The sequence below is a fragment of the Anser anser genome (genome assembly GCF_964211835.1).
Source record: "Anser anser genome assembly, chromosome: Z".
Classification (NCBI taxonomy): domain Eukaryota; kingdom Metazoa; phylum Chordata; class Aves; order Anseriformes; family Anatidae; genus Anser; species Anser anser.
In genome coordinates, this window is record NC_139723.1 from 70,995,607 (window position 1) to 71,011,828 (window position 16,222).

Consider the following 16,222-nt stretch of genomic DNA (forward strand, 5'->3'; position numbering starts at 1 on the left):
AGTCTTACTCATAAAAGTTCTTTCCTATTGATAGCTTCCTGTGGTTGCAATTGTTTGTACTTAAGGAGAGCTCCGGAATTTTTCAGTATCAACAATTTTTATGGCTTTCCTTTTATTTTCTGATGAAATAGAGTAATCCAGATCAGTTCACTGAGAGCCAGTTTGGTGGTATAACTATTATACCTCTATTGCATATAAACAAGGTTGTGTGGCATTTAATGAAATATGAACCAGGACACGTTAGGGTCTAGTCTCTGTCCTGCCACAAGCCTGACGGAGAAGGATGATCTTCCCCCTGAGTCTCTATATCTATAGTTATCTCTAAAAGAGAATACAGCATACTAGTCTCCTCTAATAAACAGAATCATTATTATCAGCCATCACTCTAAGCACATTTCTATCCTCCTTCAATCTTCTAGTTTTGTTCTCTAACCATATCCACATCCAGCTGTGAATCTTGTTTTGAGAATTGCTTAATTTAGTTTGAATGAGAGCAGCTTGATGAAAATTGCTTTAGGTTTAGAAGCATTTTTGTTAATCACAGAATTTGTAAGTTCCTATTGTAGCTATATGCACATAATTAATTGTGGGTTTGCATTCATTTTAAAGCTGATCTAATTGCTTCTTACTCCCACTGCAAATTGTGAAAATATCATAACAAGACAGAGAGGTGTTACTGTGGGCTTCAGTAGGCTTCAGTACGGATAGAAACCTCAGCCAGCTGTTCTCACTAGTCTTCCATATCAGTATTGGTACCCCAGAGTACTGCATAGTCTTCTAGGCTTTTTGCATTCATTTGTGAAACAAATACTTCTGTAAGATCTTAAGCAAGTGCTTAAAACATGTTACAGCTAAAACATATATTTCTGTGGGTTGTGCAGCTGTCAGACACACTAAACTCTAACAGTCTCTAGTCTTTCGGACTGCAGAGGCAGTCCATTCTTAGCCAGAAGATTATCACTCACGTAAAGATGTGCACCTGATTCTGAAGAAAGCCTGAGAAAGTGGCTCAGAACCATGATTTTTACTAGCTTTGAGGATGTTAGCCTTACTTCACAGCCTTTCCATTTCACTGTCACCATAACTGTTGAACAACCGGTCATTTAGTGCTTAGACTGCCTGAGACTAAATTCTGTCTTAAAAAATTTTTACATGGAGGAAATATTTTTTTTTTTTACAAAAGGATACTCACAGGACTCTGGAAAGAGGTAAAGGAGATAATAAGAAAGAAAATATGAAAAAAAAAAAAAAAGACCCCAGGAAAAGTTTTCTCTCTCTTTTTATTTATTTATTTACTTATTCTCTCCAAAAAGGAAAGAGATTTTACCTGAATTTACTGATTTTAAAAAGAAAAAAAAAACTGCATATGAAATATTAAATTCAACATCAGAGTGTTGAACATATGGCTTTTGCCTGAATCCAGACAGTTTCTCCAATCTGCAGCCCTCTCCTTGATTCCTTCTTTCATGGCTTGTCCTGGACGTCCACTCTAGTTTGATTTTGTTCCCATACATATCCTTCTCCTGTCAAATGACTGGGGTTATCCATCACATAACCAAATACACCTCACCAGTATCACATGGCGGACATACTTCTAGTCACAGACTAGGTGCAATATGTCCATAAAGAAGGCATAATCCAACTAAAATATTGCCCTTGCATTATAAAAAGCATGCAGTTATTTCCCAATGTGAGTACTGCAGTATGGCAGCTGTAGAGTCTTGGATTTCTGCCATAACCAAGGAATAACCATCCATTCAGTGTAGAATCTGACAGTTTCTTTCAAATGAATCTAACCTTTCCCGTTTTTAAAATTCAGACATCATGAGACAGTAATAGGCAGTTCATTTCACTTGCTGTGCTGATAATTCATACATAATATAGCTGTTAATTTGCTGAGCCAAAGCATCAGACCTGCTGATACCGTGCGTATACCTCTTCATCTCCTTTGGTTATTTTGTGTTCCATAATCTCTGAAGATTTTTTTCCAATTCTGTTTTTCATAATAGGAAGGAAGTGAGCTGAAGAGCTGCAATGATTTCCATCTAAACTGCTCTCTTTTTGTCTGCACTATAAAAACTAACTTCCCTTTGCCAACATTTGCTTAGACATTTTTCAAATCATAAGAAAGGAAATTATGGGAGTGAGAACACAAGAATGGAGCAAAATCTTCTTTTTACCATAAAGTGTGCATCGGAAATGAGTGAGTTTCCTACTGTTCAGAACATATATGTGAACAGTAGGAGACAATGAATACTCTAAGGACTGTCTCCTGCCTGCCAGCACAGTAGAGCAATCAGAAACGAAGAGGCTGTTTGCCTTTTCAAAAAAAAAAAAAACTCTTTTTTGAGAGTCTGTGGCAGAGATCTTTATTTTCATTTCTCCTGTGATGCTTCGCAGTCTCATTGGACTTTTAAATTTAAATACCACTACCTTTTTCTCTGTGCTTTCTGATCCTGGGATAGTACAGATTCTTAGTGTTTTCCCTGGAATACATAAGATTCCCAAAGATGACGTCTTTAATGATGCCATTACTTGGACAAAGAAACATGCAAAAACTTCTGCCAGTTCCATTCCATTTAAAAAATATATATATTTTGTTTGTGGGTGGGTGTTTTTTGGTGTGGGTTTTTTGTTTTTGTTTTTGGGGAGGGGGTGGACCAGAGGAAGGGAACAAAATATGTATGGTAGGTATACAGGAGATAACACTGATACAACCTGCTCATAACAAATCAAGTAGTGTTTCTTTGTATGTTGACATTACTCAAGAACTAAGATATGCAAAATATCAAGTTCTGGAGTGCATTTGTCTGAAGTTTAGTCCATGATACAGTTAATGTTTAACCTAATCCAAATGTTCCACAGTATTGCCAGATTCAAACCTTCAAAAGCTCTGAGTATAAGCATCTCAAATCTTGATCTTACTATTAAAAATCACATTCTTTTTTAAGTGAATCCAGTTAGTTTCCTTGTGCTTACCTTCTGGTTACTAAATTATCAGGTAATTTCCATATTACAGTTGTGTTTTATATTTTCTACAACCATAAGTAGTAGAAACTGAAGTCTTTTATGATTATTTGATCAATTGATCAACCGGCTGAGTGGTAAAAACAGTTAATACATTAGGGAAATTATCTAAAATGACTGGTGTTTTAAGAAAATCCTTGAATATCTTGCAAGATGTGATATGATTGTGAAAACTAGTGAAACTCCACCTCTGAAGTTCCTAAAATTTCCATTCATTCAAGTGCTGCATTTTATTGTCTAAAACTGACAGCATTTTAAACCAACAAAATATTAAAAATTTCCAGATAGTCCTTTGAAAATCAAATAATGGTAAACATGCCAGTCTTCAAGATAAAGTCAACGCGTTCTGTAGAGAGACTGAAAAGTAGCATAGCTAGGTCAGGATGAACCTAATACAAAAAGCAAGCTCTCCAGTCTAGGGGCATGGGTGATTTTACCGACTCTTGTGACACCACTGAGATCCTGTCCTTCATATAAAGTCACTGAAGACTTGAGTGAAATTCGGTCACAATCAAAAGGTCATCAAAGAACATTTCTGGCTTTGTGGAAGGGTTAAAAGTAGCACTTTGAAAAAAAACTCCCGCTGAGAGATAAATTCATCCTTAATAAACTAGTCAGATAAGATAGATGAGGAGTTCTTTTTTCAAGGAAAAAGGGAAGAAAAAAAAAAAAGGAAGAAAAAAAAAAAGGAACCGAAGAAACAAAAGTAGAAATACTTCAAAATTTATTCAAACATGGAAGTTTCTTTTGTTTCTAACTTGATTCTTTACTAAGACATCTTGTCATGATCATATCATTGCTCAACTGTATGGTAATTTGTGCAATAAAATGCCTTTTTGAAAGTAAGAAAAAGAAGAATAAGATCACTTAATCCAATAATGTTTGAGTTTAAAAAAAAAAAAAACAAACCTACATAAAAACATAAAAAACCACCTACATTTCATACATGAAACCAGTTTCAGCAAAAAATGGAGGAAAAAAAAAAGGGGAATAATTGGCATTACGTCCAACCACCTCAGATTCATGATCAAAATCATTCTTTATATAAGGGGGTCAACTGGGAAAAGCAAGTGGAAGGAAGAAAGGTGGAGTGAGAACTGACTTCTTGCCTCTGAACAGTGCCTCTCCTGTTCTCCATCATGCACTCTCATCACGTGGAAATAGTTAAAAATTTTTGCAGTCTTATGCACATTCATATCTTTATGCTGATACCTCCTTGGTATTCTCAACCCAAATTATGAGATCACTGTCACTTTAAAAAGGATTTCAAGTCCTCATTCCAGGTGTATTTTGCTCTAAATATTCCAAAAAATTATTTGCTTGTAAACAATCCATATATAAAAACAGATATCTGGGTCTACTGTTTAAATGTTTTTAATAACATTTTTTTTTGACAAAAACAGAAGACATCATGAAAAAGTTTTAGAAAATATTTATTTTCTAAAAAATGGTTACTTTTCTTGGGGAAAAAAAAAATCTTTCTCTTCTTAGCCAATTATTATTTATTTATATATTATCAAGACTTCAATACTCTCTTGTACCTCAAGAAATAAGAAAAAAGAAATTATATCAGTTTTTCACATCTGATAGCCTCCAGGCTGTTGCAGGCTAGAGACCCAGCCCTACTGATTAGATTTTCTCATTTATATACTTGCATTTTCACAGCGGAAAATGATACACATACACAACTTTGTTGGAACCTTACTGTTAAAGATCAGTCATATGTAGGAGGTAACTGCAAAGATTGAATACTCAGTTACAAAAAGCAGCTGCATAAGAAAATCCACCAGTCTTGATGCAGTTTGCCTTATGTTTTCATAGTATGAATAAACCAATTCAAATTTATATCCACTCATCCTGCTGTAATTCTGGTTGTGCCTCAGTACTGAAATGATTAAACAATCTAAATCGTACAAAAAGTAAATCTCTCAAAAGTTATTTAAATATTCTTTTTATCTCTCTTATTCAATAATGTTAATTCACACAAGGCCAAAGAAAATGAATTAATTTTCTTGACCAGATTCAAACACACCATTAGGTGTAAATCTCAGCTGAACTGGATGAACTCTGATACCATGCCTGGTATGGCCAACACAGTTTAAGTGATTCAGATTTAAAAAAAAAAAAAAAAACTAGAAATGCAGTACATCTAATAGATCACTGTATCTTGTTCCTCATTATTCTGAGCAACTTCATCAACATTCTGTGTTGTAGAGCCTGGGTCTGGGAATAATAAGGTCAAGTCCCTATGGGTAAGGATCAGGGGGAAGGCCAACAAGGTGGATATCCTGGTGGAGGTCTGTTATAGACCACCAAACCAGGATGAAGAGACAGATGAGGCATTCTACAAGCAGTTGGCAGAAGTCACCAAATCACCAGCAATTGTTCTCATGCGGAACTTCAACTTCCTTGGTATATGCTGGAAATACAATGGCACCCAGAGGAAGCAGTCTAAGAGGTTCCTGGAGTGTGTGGAATATAACTTCCTGACACAGCTGGTTAGTAAGCCTACCAGGGGAGGTGCCCCGCTAGACCTGTTGTTCAAGAACAGAGAAGAACTGGTGGGAGATGTGGTGGTAGGGAGCTGTCTTGGGCAGAGTGACCATGAAATGGTAGAGTTCTCTATTCTTGGTGAAGTTAGGAGGGGGAGCAGCAAAACTGCCACCTTGGACTTGCAGAAGTCAGACTTTTAACTGTTCAGGACACTGGCAGGGAGGGTCCGTTGGGAATCAGTCCTGAAGGGGGGGGAGGTCTAGGAAGACTGGAGCTCCTCAAGAAGGAAGTCTTAAAGGCGCAGGAGCAGGCTGCAATGAAGATCAGTACAAGTAGGACATCGAGGCCCTGGAACATCTCCAGAGAAGGGCTACAAAGCTGGTGAAGGGCCTGAAACTCAAATCCTGTGTGGAGCAGCTGAGGGAACTGGGGTTATTTAGTCTGGAGAAGAGGAGGCTCAGGGGAGACCTTATTGTTTTCTACGGCTACCTGAAAAGAAGTTGTGGCAAGCTAGGGGTCAGCCTCTCCTCGCAGATAACTAGCGATAGGACAAGAAGGAATGGCCTCAGGTTGCACCAGGGAAGGCTCAGGTTGGAAATTAGGATAAATTTTCTCTCAGAAAGAGTAGTTAGGCATTGTAACATACTGCACAGGGAGGTCGTGGATTCACTGTCTATGGGACTGTTTAAGGAATGTTTGGATGTGGTACTTTAGGGACGTGGTTTAGTGGGTAATATTGGTGGTAGGTGGACTGTTGGACTAGATGATCTTGGAAGTTTTTTCTAACCTTAATGATTCTATGATAAAATCATATCATTAAATTTCTTAAATAACATCTCAAGACTAATGAAATTGCCTCATGCTCATACATAAAGCCTACTCAACAGTCCATATGCTTCTTTTTCATAACTTTTTTGTTGTTTAGGGAAAATTATGGAACAGGTTCTCATGGGAAGCTATTTCCAGGCACGTGAAGGAAAAGGATCAAGAAAAAAACAACACATTTGCCAAGGGTAAATCATATGTGACCAATCTGATTGCCTTCTAGATCAAACCACTTTCTCAGTGGATAAGGGAGAATTGTTGACGTCTTCTGTCTTGATTTCAGCAAGTCATTTGACATGGTGTCCTAAAACACTCAGTTATTCACAAGCTGGTAAGATAGGGACTGGAGAGATGGATCATAAGATGGGTGGTTAGCCAGCTAGACTAATGAACTCTAAGTGTGATAGTTAATGTCAACCAGTGTTAATAGCACCTGGTCATGAGTGGTGCTCATCAGGAGTCATAACTGAATTCAATATTATTCAATATTTTTATATACAACTTGGGTGACATGATAGAAGGCAACCTCACCAAGTCTACAGATAATTCTAGACTGGGAGGAGATGTAAATATGCTCCAGGAAGAGCCACTACGTAGAGAGATTTTGACCAGCTAGCCCAAATTTCCAACAAGAATTGCACGAGAATTAACAAAGATAAATATGAAGTCCTGCACCATGATGGAATAATCCTGAGCAGCCTTCCAGGCTGAGCACTGCCTGATAGTGGAAGTCTACCAAGATCGTTACAGAGCTGGAGAACATGACGTGAAGAAACACAAATCAAATTTGATTTGTTCAACCTAGAGGACAGAAGGTTCACAGGGAACCTAATCAGACAAGAAACACTGGAAACAATTTGGTTTGGGAGAAGTTCTCTCTGGATATAAGAAAAATAGTCTTCACTGTAAGAACAAGAAATAGAAGAGTAGGCTGCCCAAAGAAGTGGTGCAAACTCCCTTTCCGGAAGGGAACACTGGAAAACTGGTTTGACAGGACCCTGGAAAATCTAATCTAAAGCTATGCTTTCAACAGGAGTTTGGACCAGATGTTCTCCAGAGGTTCTTTCCAACTTTTTAATGACTTGAATGATTCAGCTTTTCTTTTTCTTTGCTATTCTTGTTCCAATTTGGAAGATTTTATCTTTTTCCTAAAACAACTCTTACTTTCTAAAATAATTTAAAAAAAAAAGGATTTAAAGTACATGGGAAGAAAATGTGTGTTGTGTATTGATGCTCTGCTGAATTCGCAAGGACATTAAAGGGATATGTGAAAGAAAAATGAGAATGTGGTCTTTATCTGACTCAACTGTTCGTGTAATTTCCATGGCAGAGACATATAATAAGGCTTTGAGTTTAAACTACACAGCCTCTGGGTTCCCCCATTCAGTTATCAGGCTGCAACTCGAGTCACATTACACTTATACAAGAGCGGGATTACATTCCCCTAATGGGACGGGATTAAGCCAAAGGAGGTGGAACAGCTTTCAAAGGAACAACTTCAACACAGGGGGCCAAATTCTACTTTCAATTACACACATGTGACTGTCACAGTGATTTCAATGAGGATACTCAGGTGTAACCACGGGCAGAACACCTTTGTCACATGGAGCAGATGTGAAAAATCCAAGTATAGACTAACTATGAGCACCTCACTTTTAAACAGCCACTTTATTGTGGATGGAAAGCAACAGAGATTTAAATAGGAGCATAGTCTACTGCACCTTATTGAGAAGTAAACTTTCGTTCCATGTTGGATTCATTTTCACCCTCTTGCAATTGTTACAAAACACAGTATATTTACTAAAAAGTAAGAAGAAACTAAAAAGTTAAGGTGAGATTCTGGCAGGTGAGATTCTCTTCTCAAAGAGCTTAGAATTTCTCTGCTAGTTGAAGCGTTTTTCTCACCTCCGTCATCACAGCATCTGCAGTTGTTCATAGCTATTTTATGTCCTTCTGTTTTAACTCTTGCAGCTTAAAAGTCAGTGTCTCCCTTTTTTGTCTTATAGTTTCCTACTTATCTGTGCATTTCTGTCCTCATAGGTTTGCCAGTGTAATAAAATAGCAATGAAGATTTAAAATACAAGGAGCCTTTTTGTTTGTTTTTCTTGTTGTTTTTTTGTTTGTTGGTTGGTTGGTTGATTTTTGTTGTTTTTTTTTTTGTTGTTGTCGTTGTTTTTGTTTTGTTTTTAATGCAAGTAAAGAAGACTTTAACACAACTCACCTTATGGGTCCCATCTTTGGAATAGAACAGACTTTGCAGTAAATATCATTCATGTCTGTACAAGCATGTAAATTCTAGGATATTAATTCCCACAAGCAATTTTCCATAGTGTTAATAAATTGTGTGAATAGCTAAGATACATTTGCATGGAAAGGAAGGGGAATTTATCAGTAGAAAAGCAAACAGGTGACTGGAACTCTTCTTTCCAATCTATCTTCTGCCCAAAATCAGCTCATTTTATCTGTGACATCAACATGTACAGAGGGTTTCACGATATCATCCTTGTTATGTCACAATATGAGCAATGCTGACGGGATATATCATGCCACAGACAGTGCAGCTGACTGTCATAGCAGGGAGCTATGGCTGTGCTGCCAGGAGTTTCCCAGCCCCAGAGAGAGCGCACTCTGCCACTTCACTCATCATGGCCAGGCATAGACATGTCATTGAAATAAAAAAGAGAAGGAAAGGTAAAAGGGAAGGGAAGATATTGTGCACTACAGAAATGGCTCCTATTACTTTTTTTTTTTTTTTCCTTGAGAAAGTTTCCTATGGCTCTTTGATCAACTGATTTCACTACAATCTTTTTAGAACTGGCTGCTTCTACATACTCAGCTTAGTGCTTGGGAATGTGAGAAAGGAATACAAAACCAGGAACAAAAATACATCAGTCACACATCTTCAGTTTATTAAGGTAAGCTATACCCAGACCAAATTTGGACTGTATTCTTAAATAGCTGAAAGCCAGAATAAAAATAAAAAACAAAACTAAATAAAAATAAAAATAAAAATAAAAATAAAAATAAAAATAAAATAAAAATAAAAATAAAAATAAAAATAAAAATAAAAATAAAAATAAAAATAAAAATAAAAATAAATAAAAATAAAAATAAAAATAAAAATAAAAATAAAAATAAAAATAAAAATAAAAATAAAAATAAAAATAAAAATAAAAATAAAAATAAAAATAAATAAAAGAGAGCCTCAGATAATACTGTGATTCAGTAATTTCCATGAGCAGCCGGAGGCAAGCCTCATCTATCACCACGTTTAGCCATCCAAAAGTTGCATATCTTACCCATATCACTTAGGACAGGAGTCAAGGGAAGTCATTTAAAACTGGGATGTTAGGATTTGACAAGAAAATATTTCTAGCCAAGTAGCTGATGTTTATCACCTAACAGATGGCAAAAGTTAAAAATCTGCCCATAGAACAAGTTTAGCTTGGCGTGAAGTATTACCTTTTAAGAGAGGCCAGGTTGGGATGTAGAAGCTGTCCAGCACAGGCTAACTAACATCACTGTTTTGCAGAAAACAAGAGTAGCCGTGCAGCTACCTAGGGAAAAACAGAAGGACTGAACTCTTTCCCTGCCAAGCTGTGACATGTGTGATGCTCCTGTGGCCAGATGCTCCTGAATCTCTCTAGTATTTGCTGAAACTACCTGCAAGTAGCTTCTCCAGTAACATATGGAGAAGGTATCACATGCTTTCTCTGTAGCATTTTAAGGTTGTGAATTTTGTACAAAAATACAGAATATGCTGAGTAAAGAAAATTAATAGGGAATAATCATATGTCTGATAAGAAAAATGGCACAGAAAATTAGAAATATTAGAAAAGAGAAATATTAACTGATCATCCTATTACCTGGGAACCAGGCAATATATTCTCAATAATGTATTCAGCAAAAGGCAGAGAAAAATCATGGAGAAAATCATTTTATAAATAATGTTTGAATAGTACTCAATGTAGCCTGCCTTCACACAGCTGTAAATAAAATTTACCATAACTGACTGCCCTTTACCATTATGATTAATATTAATTAATAAATAAATAAAAGTCTAGTGGTGTTTTATAACCTTGTCCAAAAAAAAAAAAAAACATAAGGCAATTGGTTAGTTTAAAATTACAGTACTGACTTACAGTCATAAATATTACTGATTAATAAAGTGTGGTCCCTGTGATATACTTTTAATTACCCTTTCCACTCTTTTATTCACTTGAGACTTGATTGTGCATGGCTTGAATTACTAATATTGTGCCATAGATAGGCACAGAGGTATGCTCAGACTCTTTTAGGAAAATTTATTTGAATAACCTCAAATCTCAGTAACATTCATAAGGTATAAAAACAAAAAAAAAAGCCTTATTAGATTAAACAACAATAAAAATTGCAGTAAAAATCACAGTTATTTTCCTTGTACTTTTCTTGGAAAACAATCTTTTCATGTCATGTCCTGCCATTCTTCACAAATTTGCTAAGAAATTCATCCAAAGCATTACTCAGGAAAACTGCATAAGATTTTTTGTTTGTTTGTTTGTTTGTTTTGCTTAGGGTGGTACAATATTATTTTTCTCAACAGAGTATAAGAAAAAAACATAAACTCCGGAAGGAGACCAATAATGAAAGGACTCAAAAAGTAAAACATCAATCAGTGTAGAAGAAAGAGAATGATTTAAGGAAGCAGTATTTCTGTCACCTGTTTATGTTATACCTTTGAGACAAATTCGTAATTTGCAATGAGTTCTGTCCTTCAGTATGTACTTGGATGACTCCTTTCACTCACTGGGACTTCACAATAAAGGGCAGATGTTAGCCTACAGTTTACATTATATTAGGATTCAAAGGTAGAAAACCTGGAATAATCCATTAAGAATATGTGTCAACTAGGTCAGTGGGATGTTTGTTCTGTGGTCATATTTGTTTAGAAGTTCTTATTAAAATAAGAATTCACAAAAGATCAGAAAAAGGGACTGTTATCTTAGATGAGCAATTACAATACAAAAATCTAATGATAATTAAAAGACAGTATCAAAACTGCTGGTTTGGGAGACTTTATGTGTTCTCCATATATCTATAAAACAATTCCAAAGGCTTAGAATCCCATATAGAAGCTTATTAAAAAAAAAAAAAAAAGAGCTAAAAGGAGAATCTCTTTCTCTAGACAATAAGGAAAAGTTTGAGGGAATCATATTAAGATATAACATGCCTTGGGGTTAATTGAGGAAATTGTCTGCTAAAGAGACATTTTATTAGGTAAAATTCCATACATATAATCTGATGATTACCTCATAATCCCTTTTTTGTAATGCTTTGATCCTGCTGCAAAATAAATACTAATTTAAAAAGCTAACCAGTGGTTACAAAGTCACAGAGATAATAATACAAGCACTGAACTAGGTTACTTAGAGAAATTTTGATGAAGTGCTGGTATAGGAACAAAGAAATTCTGTCCCTATCCCTAAGTTGGCTACCCTCTCTCACTGCCTCAACATTAGCAAGGACACGTGTGAAGACATTGCACCTCTACTCAGCCTCCCCGTGTAGACTGAGACCACATCCACCTCCAGCAGGAGCAACCTTCAGGATGAGGAGAAAATGCCGTTATCCTGATAACTGTGACAGCTATTAAAAAAGGATCTATTCAAAAGGCCAAGTTCAGTAACAAACAAGAACTCACATAAATGCCATAGAATTGTTTTTAGTATATCTGTAAAGAGTCTGTGGTGGTTTATAGTGATGGTGGCCTCTTGTAAAGATTTTACTAGTTGAGTTCTAAATACCATAATTCAATATATTTTCTTTCTTCTCCAATGGGAATAGGAGGGAATGTACTTTTCATTTGAAATTGTCTCTTGTCCTAATGTTTTATTACAGCAATGCCTGAGAGCATGCTGTTGTATTTAGTATGGAAAAATTCCAGACTAAAAGTAGCATCAAGTGTACCATGACAGTGAAGAGATCATATTCTGGGATTCATTCTTCACTGTATTAGTTCTGATCTAGTCATTTGCTTGATTTGCAGGAATCAAGAAAATTTGTTTATGAGACAACATACATCCAAACCCTTCTATTTGAAGAGTCATATCAGCTTATGCCAATTCAGTTCATACCTAAGTTCATACATTTGGACAAAATCCTGAATGATAAGAAGGAGACGTTGCCCTTATCAGGGTTTTTGAAATGCAGTTTCCTTAGGAATGACCTTCACTGAGGGTACATTCTGTTCATACAAAGAGCAGAGTCATTAATAACTTATATACAATGTAGGACTTGAAAAATACATAGAAGGTAGACAAAGCTTTGTAGTTTAAAGAGCTGCATAGAACTGTTAATAGATGACGTGACATGAATGAAAAGTAACTATACACACAATATGTGTTTTTATAAAATCCAGCATCATTTGATTGGAAATAAAAATCAAATCAAAGAGGTAATTCAACAAAATAGCATTGCATCTTGTTTCATATGGACTGCTAGAAATACAATAAAGTAGTAAAGAGATTATTTGAAAAGCTGCTCATAGTTTGGGGAAGGGGAGCCTATAGTAAATTTTGCTATTCTTTTTGATTTGGAGAGTTCAAAATTTTGAGGACAATTACATAAAGAGGATACATTTTAATATATATTTAAGAACATATTTGAAAGATTATTAAGGTGGCTGCGTATAATGTTGTGGTACTAGCACTCATTTGAAAGAGTTTAGACATATTTTACTACACAGTAATATTAAAATTTAATTTCAAACACTTTTAACACTTTTGAAACTTGTTAGTAACAAATACACTGGAATTATATGGGCTGAAAAGAAGTATTTCAAGGAGAACTTCCAGGAAATGTCAAGAACCACATCCTCCAGGCCAAGAGTGCCTTGAAATACCCTCACGTCTGTACAAATGAGTGAAAAATTTATTTTAATACAAATGACAGAGCCTATACATATCAACCACTCAATCATCTTGACAGTGAAGTTAGTAGGCTGAATTTCCATGACATGCAGCGAGAAAAGATAGAATACTGGCCATGTTAATAATCACAGTACCATGTCATATGAGGTCCTTCTAACCTGTCTATCTCTTAAAAAGAGATACATAAAGAGCAATCCATAGCTGATAGATCTAGCACCAAAAAGTGGCTGTATGAACTGATCATGTTCCTTTTGGAATCCATTTACATCTCAGCATAACACCATGTGACAGTGACTGCAGCATAGTTATTAATTGTATGTTGGCTGAAAAAATGCTTCCTAATATCTGCTTTTATACCTGCTGCCTGATAAAGAGTTTTATTTATCTTTGACAGACCCTATATCATAACATAAAGCCATCATTTTATGGTAGAAGAGTTCTCATTGTCTTCTATAAGAATACTTTAACAACTATTTAGGTAAGTATAGTTTCCCTCTAAAAATATTCTGGAGCTTTACAACGGACCTTTCATGCTTTACTATTTGTTTATACACAACAGTGTAGCACAGTATTATTTTCTTTTAAAGTAAAAAGACTATTAAAGCACTGTGTTTTTGTTATTAAAACTTCAGCTTATATAAATGTAGGTACAGAACCGTTATATCTGCTAAGAATACAACTACACTCTGATTTTACAGGTATTTCCAACAAGAAACATAAATGTTATTATCAGTTTTGTAAGGGACTTCAGTGCAGCGCAGCTGCTTCTGCTCAGTCCTCTTTTCCTCAGGAACACCCAGTGGGTCCCATTTCCAGTAAGGCATTGTGTAAGATCCTGTTTATAACAGATCATCCAAAGTGGAGCAGGAATGGTGGCAAGACATTGCTCTATCATTCTTGTTAATAACGATAGCCTATGCTGGGTCTCATTGCCCGCACAGAAGAAGGCTGGTTGCTGAGGATGTATGAAGTATAAAGGGTTGTGCCAATGTGTGACAGTAACTTTCTTATTGTTTTCCTACCTATTATGGGACTCACCAGATAAAGAATTTATTATGCTGTTGCTAATGGGTGAATCTGAAGCATGACTAATGAGTGCTCTAGACAATTTTCTAGAAAAAAAAAAAATACTGCTTTTGAGGTAGTTCAAGTTCTGGTTTACTTGAGAAAATAAAAGTCTCTCTGAATATTTGTTTTATGTTATACAGTCTTACAAATGTGACTGTATCAGACAGATAAGGGATACTTTGGGATCAAATCCTGATTTGTATCCATCAAATTGTATTTAAACCAGTGGAATTCTGCAGGATGAATGTGAGAGAAATGAGTTGCCATCTCCCTCTGGTAGATCCACAGACATAGAGAAACTAAGATATATGTTTGTGAATTTCTATATAAAGTACATTCGATTCATCTGCACTTTTGAGCAAACTTGCAGTCTAAAACATCACAACAATGAATTAATAGTCAGAACACTGACAAATGATAGAAACAGTAATTAGTTTAAGAAAAGTAAATATCATGTTCAAATGAGAACACACAATTTAGCTGAAAGAAGAAAAGTTTACAAACGTATCTAATGTTACAAGGCAGAAAAAAACACAGTTAAGCCCAGCAACAACTTTGCAGTTTTGGGGGGTGGGAGAGGTGGGGTTGGGGTTTTAGTTTTTCTTTAAGAAAGTATACAGTGCTTCATACTCTGATATTCTTCTCTATAATTCTATACCATGAAGAATCTCCAAACCTCAGACAGAAAACCTTCCTGTGGGAAAATCAGAAAATCCCCAACCTTTTCTTTACAACCTTGAATCTTGCTAGGGGCAAACAGAAAGAATGTTTTGGTGATTAAGTGTAGGATAAATTCTTTCAAAATGTCTTTGGGGAGGGTTAGCTTAGTCACTAAACATATGGTATTTTTAAACATCCTGGATCAGATCTTCACTCTGTGCCCCAGCCTCTTTGTGTTCTGGGTGTGGTACCAAAGGGGAGGAAGAAAGAAAGAAAGAAAGAAAGAAAGAAAGAAAGAAAGAAAGAAAGAAAGAAAGAAAGAAAGAAAGAAAGAAAGAAAGAAAGAAAGAAAGAAAGAAAGAAAGAAAGAAAGAAAGAAAGAAAGAAAGAAAGAAAGAAAGAAAGAAAGAAAGAAAGAAAGAAAGAAAGAAAGAAAGAAAGAAAGAAAGAAAGAAAGAAAGAAAGAAAGAAAGAAAGAAAGAAAGAAAGAAAGAAAGAAAGAAAGAAAGAAAGAAAGAAAGAAAGAAAGAAAGAAAGAAAGAAAGAAAGAAAGAAAGAAAGAAAGAAAGAAAGAAAGAAAGAAAGAAAGAAAGAAAGAAAGAAAGAAAGAAAGAAAGAAAGAAAGAAAGAAAGAAAGAAAGAAAGAAAGAAAGAAAGAAAGAAAGAAAGAAAGAAAGAAAGAAAGAAAGAAAGAAAGAAAGAAAGAAAGAAAGAAAGAAAGAAAGAAAGAAAGAAAGAAAGAAAGAAAGAAAGAAAGAAAGAAGGAAAGAAAGAAAGAAAGAAAGAAAGAAGGAAAGAAAGAAAGAAAGAAAGAAAGAAAGAAAGAAAGAAAGAAAGAAAGAAAGAAAGAAAGAAAGAAAGAAAGAAAGAAAGAAAGAAAGAAGAAAGAAAGAAAAACACCCTTGTAGGGCTTTGTCCCACCTCTGTAGTCCATGTTGTATATGGTATGCGTCAGGACAGAGCAGTGTACCTAATCAAGATACAATAAGAGGAAAGAAAGCTGCTAGCCTCCTTAATTGTATATAAAACTGTGTTTAGATGGTACTGAACTCTTTTGTAACTTCTACTATATGATGATAAAAGTATGTTCAGAATGAGTTGTGCTTCTGACGATCCTTAAAAATTCAGTATTCTGAAATAAGTGTTATATTGCTTCTCTATTTTGCACCTCTCAGTCTTATTTTTTGTTTCTTTAGGTTTGAATTAATAATGGTGAAGGTAAAGCATTTTTTCCACATGAA